The sequence below is a fragment of the Balaenoptera borealis genome (assembly GCF_965194805.1).
Source record: "Balaenoptera borealis genome assembly, chromosome: 2".
In the NCBI taxonomy this organism is placed as follows: domain Eukaryota; kingdom Metazoa; phylum Chordata; class Mammalia; order Artiodactyla; family Balaenopteridae; genus Balaenoptera; species Balaenoptera borealis.
The window spans coordinates 145,130,251-145,141,125 of NC_138867.1; the positions used below are offsets into that span (position 1 = coordinate 145,130,251).

A 10,875-nucleotide genomic window follows, 5' to 3' on the forward strand; every position below is an offset into this window, starting at 1 on the left:
TGCCCAGACTCATTTTCACACAAATCTATGTCCCTAGGAGCTGTACACAGATGCACAGAGTTAGCAGAACTATCTAGAAATTTCCAGCGGAATTTAACATTGCTAATAGGGGTGCAAAGGTGTACACCGGCGTTAGACACCCCGACACCCATCTGCACACGAACAGGAACATAAACACGAACACCTACACCAAGTACCACAGGCAGAGAGATGCGGGCCGTACTCAAATACGTACGCTGCCGACAGAGGGCGCTGCAGCGAGGCGGTCACCCGGGTCCGGGAGCGCACCCTCTGGTGACTTCTCTATCCCGGCCTCTGGTCCCAGCGGCGGGGGAAGTTCCTGGGACCGGCCGGGTTTAAGGTGGGTGCAGATTTCCGCACTAACTTTCCTCGCAGTCTCAGTCGGGGAAAACGGGGAACCCGGGCGAGAGCGGCGGAGCTTCCCAGCTGCACACTTCCTCCCTCCCGCCATTTGTCCGGGCCGTGGGAGGGCGGGGGCCCGCTTAGCTGGCAGTCCCACTGGTTATCCGGTCTTGAGCTCTGGCTTGGGCGGAGAGACGTTACCTCCAGCTCAGAGGGCCTTCTCCTGTCTCCTCTGCCCTCTAGGCTTGAAGGGGGAACGGAAGTTATTCTCAAGTTAAACAACAAAGCAAATGTCATGTATCTAAGATATATGGTTATGTGAACAAAGTAGGTTGCATTGCATGTTGGTGGTATGATCCTCTGTGTGTGTGTGTGTGTGTGTGTGTGTGTGTGTGAGAGAGAGAGAGAAAAAGAGAGAGCGAGCGCATGCGCTTTTTACAGTGGGTGTCCCTGAGGAGTACAGCTAGGAGGTGATGGGACCTTTTCACAGTTTGACTTTTTGTTGTTGCTGTTGTTGTTATATGATACACAGACGTATTAAATATGTATTAAAATATGTACCAAGTTGGGGGGGGGGTTCTTCCTGTAAAAATGCTTTCATTTCCCCCTGCAAATCATCAACGGTTACTGAACAGAAAATTTAAAATGAATTTGACATGAAATAGTTACACTAATTCATTTACAATGGCAGCACCACTACAGATGAGCCCTTTTGTGACCCTCCGTAAATATATACATACGTAAAATGAGACAAAACATTTAAAAAATGTGTTCATAAAAACATCTTCAAAATTTTAAAAAATTGGTCTGAAACATAAAATCTAAGTAAAAATAGTGTGCTAGTTATGCAAAAAAACCTTCAAGGTTAGCCTTGGCCCCCGTTTTCCGCTGAGATTGCAGCCCCAGGGCGAGTCTTATATGAAAAGTGTGGGACCACCACTGTTCACCAATGCCAAGGGCAAGTAGTAGGTGTTTAAGAACATAGGCTTTAGAATTAGAGACCTGGATTCCAGTACCTGCTCTAAAAATTACCTAACTTCTCTAAGCCTCAGTTCCCACATCTGTAAAGTGTGATTAATAATAGTACCTGGTCTTAGGTTTGTTGTGAAGATTAAATGAGGTACGATGCAATGCACTTAGCACAGCATCTGGCTTAGTGCTTAATAAAGCACTGCTCTTACTCATTTATTCATTTACCCTGCTTGTCCCAGGTAACTCACTGGGGGACATTGAAGATGGCAAGAGGAATGAAAGAAGTCAGGGAATTAATGTGAGGAACCAGGATTAGGGCTCCTAATCGTCCTCATGCCGTGAAACCACATAACTACAGTTGGGCCATTACTTCGGCTCTGAGCATCCAGGTAGCCAGGATGAGAAAGAAGAACCTGTACTTGCGCCACCTCTGCCCCAGAGGACTGACTACCTATTCTGATGAGGCCACTTCACCCACTGAGGAAAGTAGTTCTCATACTTTATTTACAGATAAGAAAAAAATTCAGGTTTGGGGGACCCACCCTCAGAGATGGTGACTCAGTAGATCTGGAGTGGGGTGCAGGAATTTGCATTTTAACAAGTTTGCAGGTGATTCTGACGTGGGGACTGTGGCCCACACTTTGAGACATGCTACACAACCCTCGTGCTGTAGTGCCTGGAGATACATCCCATGCCTTACTCATCTCTGGACACCCTGCAAGGCCAGCCAGCACTCTGGTGATGTCAGCCAAATGCCCATGTCCTGATTTCACAGAAGAGTTTTATCATCCTGTCCCACTTCACCATTCAGACACTGACCCCAGGCAAACTGAACCAAAGCTCATGATCTCCCTGTGGCTTTTCCTGTGGGAAAGGAAGCTCTGCTGACAAACAGCAGGAGTGCTGAGCTGTAAGATAGAGAGGATCCCCCTAGAAACTGAAAATAACTTGAAGAATTTTTTACCACAAGCCTTTTTTTTTTTCTAGAAGAATGCTCTGAACTTCTAAAGTTTCAAATAAAGGGGAAGCCACATATACTCTTTAAAACTGAAATATTTTTAGAAAATTACACGAGCAATACATGTATGCGTGCTATTGTAAAAACTTCAAACCATACAAATAAAGATAGAATAAAAAGTTGAGACCCTGATTCACATGGCTCCCAGAGGTCACCAGTGTCAACACTTTGGTGTATATTCCTTCAGAGTCTACTCTTGGATCTTTTCTATGGCTTTCATTCCTCTTCCTCCCTCCCTCCCTTCCTTCCTTCCTTCCTTATCTAAATGGGATCATACTGTACATATTCTTCCGCAAATTGCTCTTTCCTTGTGATAGTCTGTTTTGTGTCCGGCGGCCTCCTGTGTCTTCCTACAGGTCATCTAGAATATTCTATCGCTTCAGGTTTTGTTCCCCAGCCAGCTTCTCTCAGGCTTCTAAAATGGCTCTTCAATTCCAGGGATTAGTCCACACAGGACAGCATCTGGGATAATAAAAGACTGTCTTTTCTGGTGTGTCTTTCTTAAGAGCAAAGAATTTGTCCCAGAAGCTCCCATGGCCTTCTCCTTGTCTGCTTGGTCCCCTTGAGTCAATCATTGAGAAGGAGGATGGGCTTACAGTGAAAGTGTTAGCCAAGTCAGGTTTGCCCCTGAGCTGTTAGAGGATCAAGATCCCACAGGAGTGGATACTCCAATGAGGTGGAAATGGCAGTGCAGCAAGAGTCAAATGTGTCTCTTAGGTGAGCCCGACTGGTTAGTGCTGCCAATGAAGTGAAGAAATATGGCCATTTTGTAGCTCATGAGGACCAAGTCTTCCCCCAAATGGTCAGCTGCTTTTGAAGGGACACTTGGAGTTTAAAGGCATTGGCAGTCATTCCCACCTGCCATCTCAGAAATGTGTGCTCTTGCAGAAAAAAGACTGGAAGATTTTATAGACAAAAATTTAACCGTATATTGATATATCTGAGTGGTAACGACTGTATGTGATTTTTGTCTTCTTCTTTGTGATTTCCTAAATATGCCAATATGTCCACAATGAACTTGTATTACTTTTCTAATTGGAAAAATGTCATTGAAAAAAGAGATGAATGAAATATACAAAAAAGGCAGAATGTTTAGTGGTTAGGAATTTGCCTTCTACAGCCAGACAGACCTGGGTTAGAACATGATCCGTATGTCAAATATAATTGAATGTGCTCCTGGATTATAACCTTCTCCTGGGATGAAAGTTGCCAAGTCACTGTGAAGTGCTATGCTTTATGGGTAGTGATGGAGAGGCGTCTGTCCTAGGTATGATGTTTCCTAGAGGCAGAAGACTGCCTGAAGTAATCTCATTCAGTTATTTCAAGTGTCCTTCAAATGCCTATTTTTTGTTTTAGTGCTTTGTAAAAGATCCCTAAAGTCAGCTTCATTTTTACAGAGACTAAGATGTCTTCACCAGCCACCTCCCCTTCGGCAATGACTCTGATCACGTTTCTGTGGTGTCATCCTTCTCTCCCTGGCCTGTGCTTTGAAGGCAGCAGGTGTCAGATGTAGTCACTTCTGAAGTTCATCATCCAAGTGGGCATCTTTGACCTGCTCTACTGGACTGACTGCAAAGTAAGTCAAATATTCCACTCTGAAACTGATTTTTCAATTTGCATATGGAAATCTTTTTCTCTTCCTCTCTAAGTGCAATTTTATGTTAATCCCAGTGAAAGGAATGGGTGTGTGGACAACTGGAAGGAAGTGGGTGTGTCCTGGGCTGTAGAATTGCTGAGGTGTTTAAATGCTTATGCTAGAAAGGAGTGGGAACAGTTGGTCTGGTCTTGCAGTTAGCAGAGACAGGTAGAACAAGGCAAAGTGGGACAAAGGTGGAGGGGGCAGGCATCTGGGGCAAAGCCCTACCATCTACTGTCTGATGGTCCCTTTCTACATCAACTCAAACCAAAAGACAATTATTGCATATCAGCTGGCCACCCCTGCATTTGTAGGATGAATTGTTAAACCACCATTTAATAAAGCATATTCCTGTTGCTACTCATCTTGGTGCACATAGAATCCTCTAACCAAGAAGTAACATGACCAAAAATCAGGGCCTGTGATTTGGTGCAACTTCCATTGTGACTGTTGGTTTGGAACTCCCATTTGAGGCTACATTCATTTCTCTATTCATAGGAATTTATATTCTTCTAGGCTATTATTATGTCTTGCTCTGGAAGTCTGCTCAGGAAGATAACTATTGAGCCTAGTCTCTTGCCCTGTCATTTTCTCGCGAATGTTTGGGTTTAAAAATCCTGTCTATTTATCTATCTTTATTTTTGATGGTGCTTTAAAAAAATAACTCATGCTTCTGGTTTAAAAAAAATCAAATAGTACAAAGGTTATTAAATGTGTTTACTTTCTTGAGGTGCCTCCTGGACTCCCCAGTGTGAAAATTGTTTATACCACAGCCAAGTGAGGCTGTGCTAAACTTACCGTTCACATTTGGGGATAATCTCTTAGTCATTGTACTTGAATATGTAACAAACAAATAGACAGAAACTTAATTTTATTTATGTTTTTTTACCTGGTGAAACATGTTCTTTTAGGCCTTGGGAGATAGAATTGTAAGACTTGGGCACTGCCACCAACAGGTTATGCTCATGTTGGGTAGACTTGATAAGGCATGAAAGTTATGTGATGCCAAGACAAAAATGTGGCAAGGCACTGAATGGGTGATTAGTAACCAAATGAATTGATGCCTAAGGCATTATCATGTTTGTGGTGTAAGCACCAGTGGTGATGAAACACCACTCTGTAGGCTTTGAGAGGCCAGAGAAATTTAGCAAAAAGGAAAAACAGCATCCTCAAGTATAGCAAGAAGCAGCACAGCAAACAGACCCTGGAGTTGAACAGTCTTGGGTTTTGGCCTCAGCTCTGTTCTACTAGCTGGATGATCTTGGGCAAATTCCTTCAACTCTCTGAGCCTCTGTGTCCTCATCTGAGGAAGATGGCACTGCTCATAGTACCTACCTCAGAGGAGCTATCAGGATCGAATTATGTTTTGTGTACAAGGTGGATCAATAGATGGTAACTCCTATTAAAATTAAATACTATAGGGAATTCCCTGGCGGTCCAGTGGTTAGGATTCCGTGGTTCCACTGCAGGGTGCATGGGTTTGATCCCCGGTCGGGGAACTGAGATCCCGCATGCCACAGAGTGAGGCCAAAAAACAAAACAAAGCAAAGCAAAACAAAACAAAACAAAATTAAATAATATAAAAAAGGAATGTGGTTGGTTGTCAGACAAGCCTCTGGTCTTACAATGGAGTGATCGTTAGGTCAGATGACACAGCAAAGTTTTAACAATTATTTTCTCTTTATTTGGTTGTTTATTTAATTAATTACTTTTTATTTGGCCACACTTTTACTGGGTACCTACTTTGTGCCAGATGCTATGTCAGTGCAGGAGGAACACTATCCCTGCTAGTGATGTGTCATAGGACCTTAGCGGGCAGCCAAAAAGCCAAGAGGCAAAGACACTGCAGTGTAACACATCTTACTATGGTGATCAGGGCAGGGTGCTTTAGAAGCACCCACATTTTTGGGGTGGTGGTCGGGGAAAGCTTCCCAGGAGACGTGATATCTAAGCTGAGAACTGAAGAATGAGGCGTTTGTAAGAGAAACAATAACAGCTAACTTTTTGAATGCACTCCTGTCTACTAAGTATAGGGCTGGGTGTTTCACTTGTGTTTTCTTATCTAGTACTCAGAACAAAACTATGAGGTAAGTACTATCCTGCCCACTTTACAGATGAGGAAACAGAAGCTCATAGATGTAATAGTTCACTGGCCATAGAAAATGTAGCTAGTGGGACTTCCCTGGTGGTGCAGGGGGTAAGAATCCACCTGCCAATGCAGGGGACACAGGTTCGATCCCTGGTCCGGGAAGATCCCACATGCTGCAGAGCAACTAAGCCCGTGCGCCACAACTACTGAGCCTGCGTTCTAGAGCCTGCAAGCCACAACTACTGAAGCCTGCACGCCTAGAGCCCGTGCTCTGCAACAAGAGAAGCCACTGCAATGAGAAGCCTGCGCACCACGACGAAGAGTAGCCCCCGCTCGCCACAACTAAAGAAAGCCCACATGCAGCGACGAAGACCCACCGCAGCCAAAAATAAATAAATTTATATTAAAAAAATGTAGCTAGTAAGTGGAGAAACTGGGATCAAAACACATCACGTGTTTGAGTTCATTGGTCTCACCTGTCATGAAAGGCCACCCTATGTTATGTTTAGACAGTGAGGACAATTCAGGTTAGCAGGAAAGGCATTATCCTCACCTAAGCCATACATATATGGGAGGCCAAAGGGGTAAATGGTCTTCTGAGAGGTGGATACACGTGCAATAGGAGGTGCAGAGAGCTCTTGAGGAGGACAGGGATATGATTCCAGTGGTTTCTGAGAATGATGCATCCAGATATGAGGGTTGGGTGGGGAGAGACTGGGGCAGAAGGCTCAGGAGAGAGAGTGCGCAGCAATCCAGTGTGAATGGATGAAGATGGCCTCATGCTTCCTCCCCCTGCAAGGAGGGGAGCCACGTGACATATCTGCTCTGTGATGGTGGGCTCCACAGGTACCACTGGGCAGACACTGGGGTACACTGGGCTTACTTTTAAGCCTAGAACATGAAGAGGGCTGGTTAAGAGGGAACAAGCAAAGGGTTGGGAGGATCAAGCAAACACACTCAGTGCTTGGGGCCACAGTTCAGGCCAAGTCTAGACAAATTAGCAATAACCCAGCTGCTACTTTCCATTTCTGTCATCCAAGTGGATAATCAAAGTTCCATACAAATTCCTTTTGGTTCCAATCGTGAGCTGAGCCAGGAGCACTGATGGGTCTAGGAATTAACTGCTTGCTTATGTATCACTTTTTGCACTGATCTGTGTATTCTAAAATGAGCAAGAGTCACTTGGACCCATCAGTTTCTGAGGCAGAAACTTCCCCTAAGAATGATACGTGGGGCTCCATGGGGAGTCCTTGAATGCTGTCCTCATAATGGCAGCAAACTTTTATTTAGAACACTTGCTTCTTGCCAGACACCAATTAAGAGCTTTGCAGTTAGTCCTCATAACAACCCTTTTACAGAGAAAGTCACTGAGGGTAGACAGATAGAATGAGTAACTTGCCCAGTGTCTGCCAGCAAGGGGGTGGTGGAGCTGGGATTCATGATCTCAAACACTGCCCTGGACTGCCTCTGCCCAGGGATGGTGATACAGTTGGCCCTCATTTTTATTTGAAGGACTGTTTGCCAGAAAAGCCTCCTGAACGCTTTGGGCTTGACAGGGCCATAGTCAAAATCCTGGCATTTGTTTACTTCACAGCGATTTCTTTCTTTTTTTTTTTTTTTTAATTATTTATTTATTTATTTTTGGCTGCATTGGGTCTTCGTTGCTGCTTGCGGGCTTTCTCTAGTTGTGGCGAGCAGGGGCTACTACTCTTCGTTGCGGTGCACAGGCTTCTCATTGAGGTGGCTTCTCTTGTTGTGGAGCACGGGCTCTAGGCGCGTGGGCTTCAGTAGTTGTGGCTCTCGGGCTCTAGAGCGCAGGCTCAGTAGTTGTGGCTCGCAGGCTTTGTTGCTCCGCGGCATGTGGGATCTTCCTGGACCAGGGCTCGAACCCGTGTCCCCTGCATTGGCAGGCGGATTCCCATCCACTGCGCCACCAGGGAAGCCCCCACAGCGATTTCTTGAATGACAGTTATGTGCTAAGTCACTGTGCTAAGTTCAGTGGACACAGCTGTGAGCAGACAGACTGTCCCCACAGAGGTAAACACGGATGTGCAAAGGATAAAATCATATGAGGGAAATGAACTGTGGGTGAGACAGGATAACAGGGAGACCTCACTGTAATAGGTCAGGGGAGGCTTGTGGTCCATTGTTTAAGACTCCGCGCTTCAGATCTTGGGGGCGCGGGTTCAATCCCTTATTAGGGAACTAGGATCCCACACACATGCTGCACAGTGTGGCCAAAAAAAAAAGGTCAGGGGAGGCCTTTCTGATGAGGTGGAATTTAAGATGGGACCTGAGAGTAAACCAGTATAAGAGGCAGCAAGACGTGCCAGCAAGACATTCCCATCATGGGAAAGGGCTTGCTGTGTGTGAGGAACTGAAAGGAGGTCAATGTGAGCAGAGCATGGAGGACAGAGAGGAGGGACGCCCAGCAAGGCTGAGACAGGCCTGGGCTAGATGCTATATCACAAAGACCTTGTGTACTGGCACCTTGAGCACCAAAAGGTAGAAAAGCCACTGAGCTGAAGCAGCCCCAACGTCCAAACCAAGATCAGGTACAAATGAGGTCCCCGAGAGCTGCAAAGCATTATTGACTGGACCAGAGGTTTCCAAAGCCCTTATGGAGCCCTTAGTACCCCAGTGATTTTTTTCATGGTGCCCTTAGGCCAAAAGAAATATATAATGGTTCCATTTATTAAGTAGTTAGGTCCAAACAATGTAATGTCTTTATGTCCTAACAACTTTTTAGCAGTCGTTTGAAAAAATGATACTCATAAATTGAAAGAAAATAATCCTATTTTTATTGCACTGTTAAATCACCTGGTTACTAATGGGATGCACATGCCTGTTGGGCACTGGGCAACAACTCAAACTTTGGAATCAGATTGGACGCTGCCACCTTCATTTCCTGTTCCACAGATTTCCTTATGGGACTTTTTTTTTGTTTGTTTTATCACAGTTACTGCACAAAACATGATTTTGCAAAGATATGCCATCATTGAAAGGAATGCAGCATGATCTAATGTTGACACTGAACAGCCCTAAATTGGTGCAGTGTTCAACAGATGCTGAGTATTTCACGTTTCCCTTAGGGAATTTCAAGTATCTCCCAGCACTTCTGTGAATTTATATGTTGCCCTGGGGTGACTTGGTATACAGTTGGGGGACCACAGAAATAGACATATTACTTTCAGACTATGGAACGAAGATATTCCTTTGCCGCTAAATCCTTTCTCAAATCCATATTTGAGCACATAGTAACATTATGTGTGAGGATTCCAGGAAGGAAAATCACCACCTTTCTGGAAATTGTGTCCTATTTGCGCATAAATCAATAGAGGTGGCCCCAGAGTGCTAAGCCAGCCTGGCTGCTATGGATAGAGGAGAGGAGGGAAAAGGTGAGAAATGAGTACAGATCTTCAGCAATAGCATGACAGCATGTGCTGTTGAACAGAGGAAATGAGTATGCAATGTGCAATAGAGATTTGGGGGCCCCTGATGAAGCAATGAATGCCAGGATTCTGAAGGGTTGGTTGTTGTCAGAACCTGCAGTTAAGCTGGCTAATCCTCGGGGCGTTGCCCCTCGTAATCAGGAATATCCTGCCAGAAGACGATTATAGAACATGCAGAAAAGCAATTCAACACCCAGCTCTACCAACACATTCCTTTGGTTGCTCTCATCTGTTTCTTTAGCTGGATGCCATTCTTGGTGACTGAGAGAAGTGTGAGGATTAGTGAGCAGATGAGCAGACCTGTCTTTGGAATGCCCTGGAACCTTGATGCAGTATAAGCACCGTGTTGTTTCAATGAACAGTAGCCAGTAGAACCAGTTGACTTTAAGGCAGTTTAACTTTCTCTTTCTGCATGACATCATATATGCAAATTTTCCAGGCTGGTTGAGACACTGATGAAACCAGTTTGCATGGAGATAAACTTATATCATCCTTGTGATGGCTGGACCCAGGAAATCAGCTGGAGAATCCACAGTATCACTCAGAGGTGAAATGTGTCCTCATTGGTCAACACTTTAGGCATGAGAAAATCCACTCTGAATGAAGAGGTGCTCTTAGGTTGGCTTAGGCCATCTCCTTCTATCTGGTAGACGATCAGAGAGAGAGAGAGATACTTCCTTGGGGGAAATCCCTAGCCTTGGAAATTTTGCACTTGTTGGCATATTGAAGGGTCCAAGTTCTCTTTGCAAGGTGTAGTCATCTGAGTTCCCTCCTGGATCCACTGACTTGTCACTGTTTGCCACATGGAGAGTGGTTAATTAACAAAATTTAAAAAGCATGGCTTTATTGGGGGCTGGGAGTGGGGATGGAAAATAGCAATATATCCCTTCGAACATGGATGACCTGAACTGGAGCCACCTTTCCTCACTACATATTACATTTAAAGTCAGCTCGTGCTACCTTCTGAGGTGGAATGTAGGGCATAGTTAAACGTAATGATCTCTAAGAGCCCACATGCTTAAACACCGACTACCATTTATTGTTTATATGGCATTGGGAAGGGTACTCGATCTTTCTGTGCTGTACTTTCCTCATATTACAATGGGGATGGTTTTTCTAGTACCTACCACAAAGGGCTGTTGTGAAGACTGAAGGAGATACTGCACAAAGAGGATTCATATGCTCTATGAACAGGACCTGGCTTACAACAGACATTCAGTAATTTTTTTTTCTTTTTTTTTGAGACTCCTGTCATCCAGGGCTAGATAAATAGATTATGAGGTTCTTTGAGTCAAGATGCCTATTTTCTCTTTCTCTTGTATGTCTTTCAATCTTTAGAACAATG

General features: G+C 44.6%; 1 long non-coding RNA gene across 1 annotated transcript in view; it reads left to right on the plus strand.

Moving 5' to 3' along the window:
• Positions 1–262: 262 nt before the first annotated feature.
• Positions 263–10,875, plus strand: part of LOC309623230 — an 86,659-nt gene continuing 76,046 nt past the window's right edge. The window contains exons 1-2 of the long non-coding RNA XR_014241278.1: positions 263–361; positions 3,751–3,929. This is a non-coding gene — a long non-coding RNA (uncharacterized lncRNA). The remainder of the gene's footprint in view (positions 362–3,750; positions 3,930–10,875) is intronic.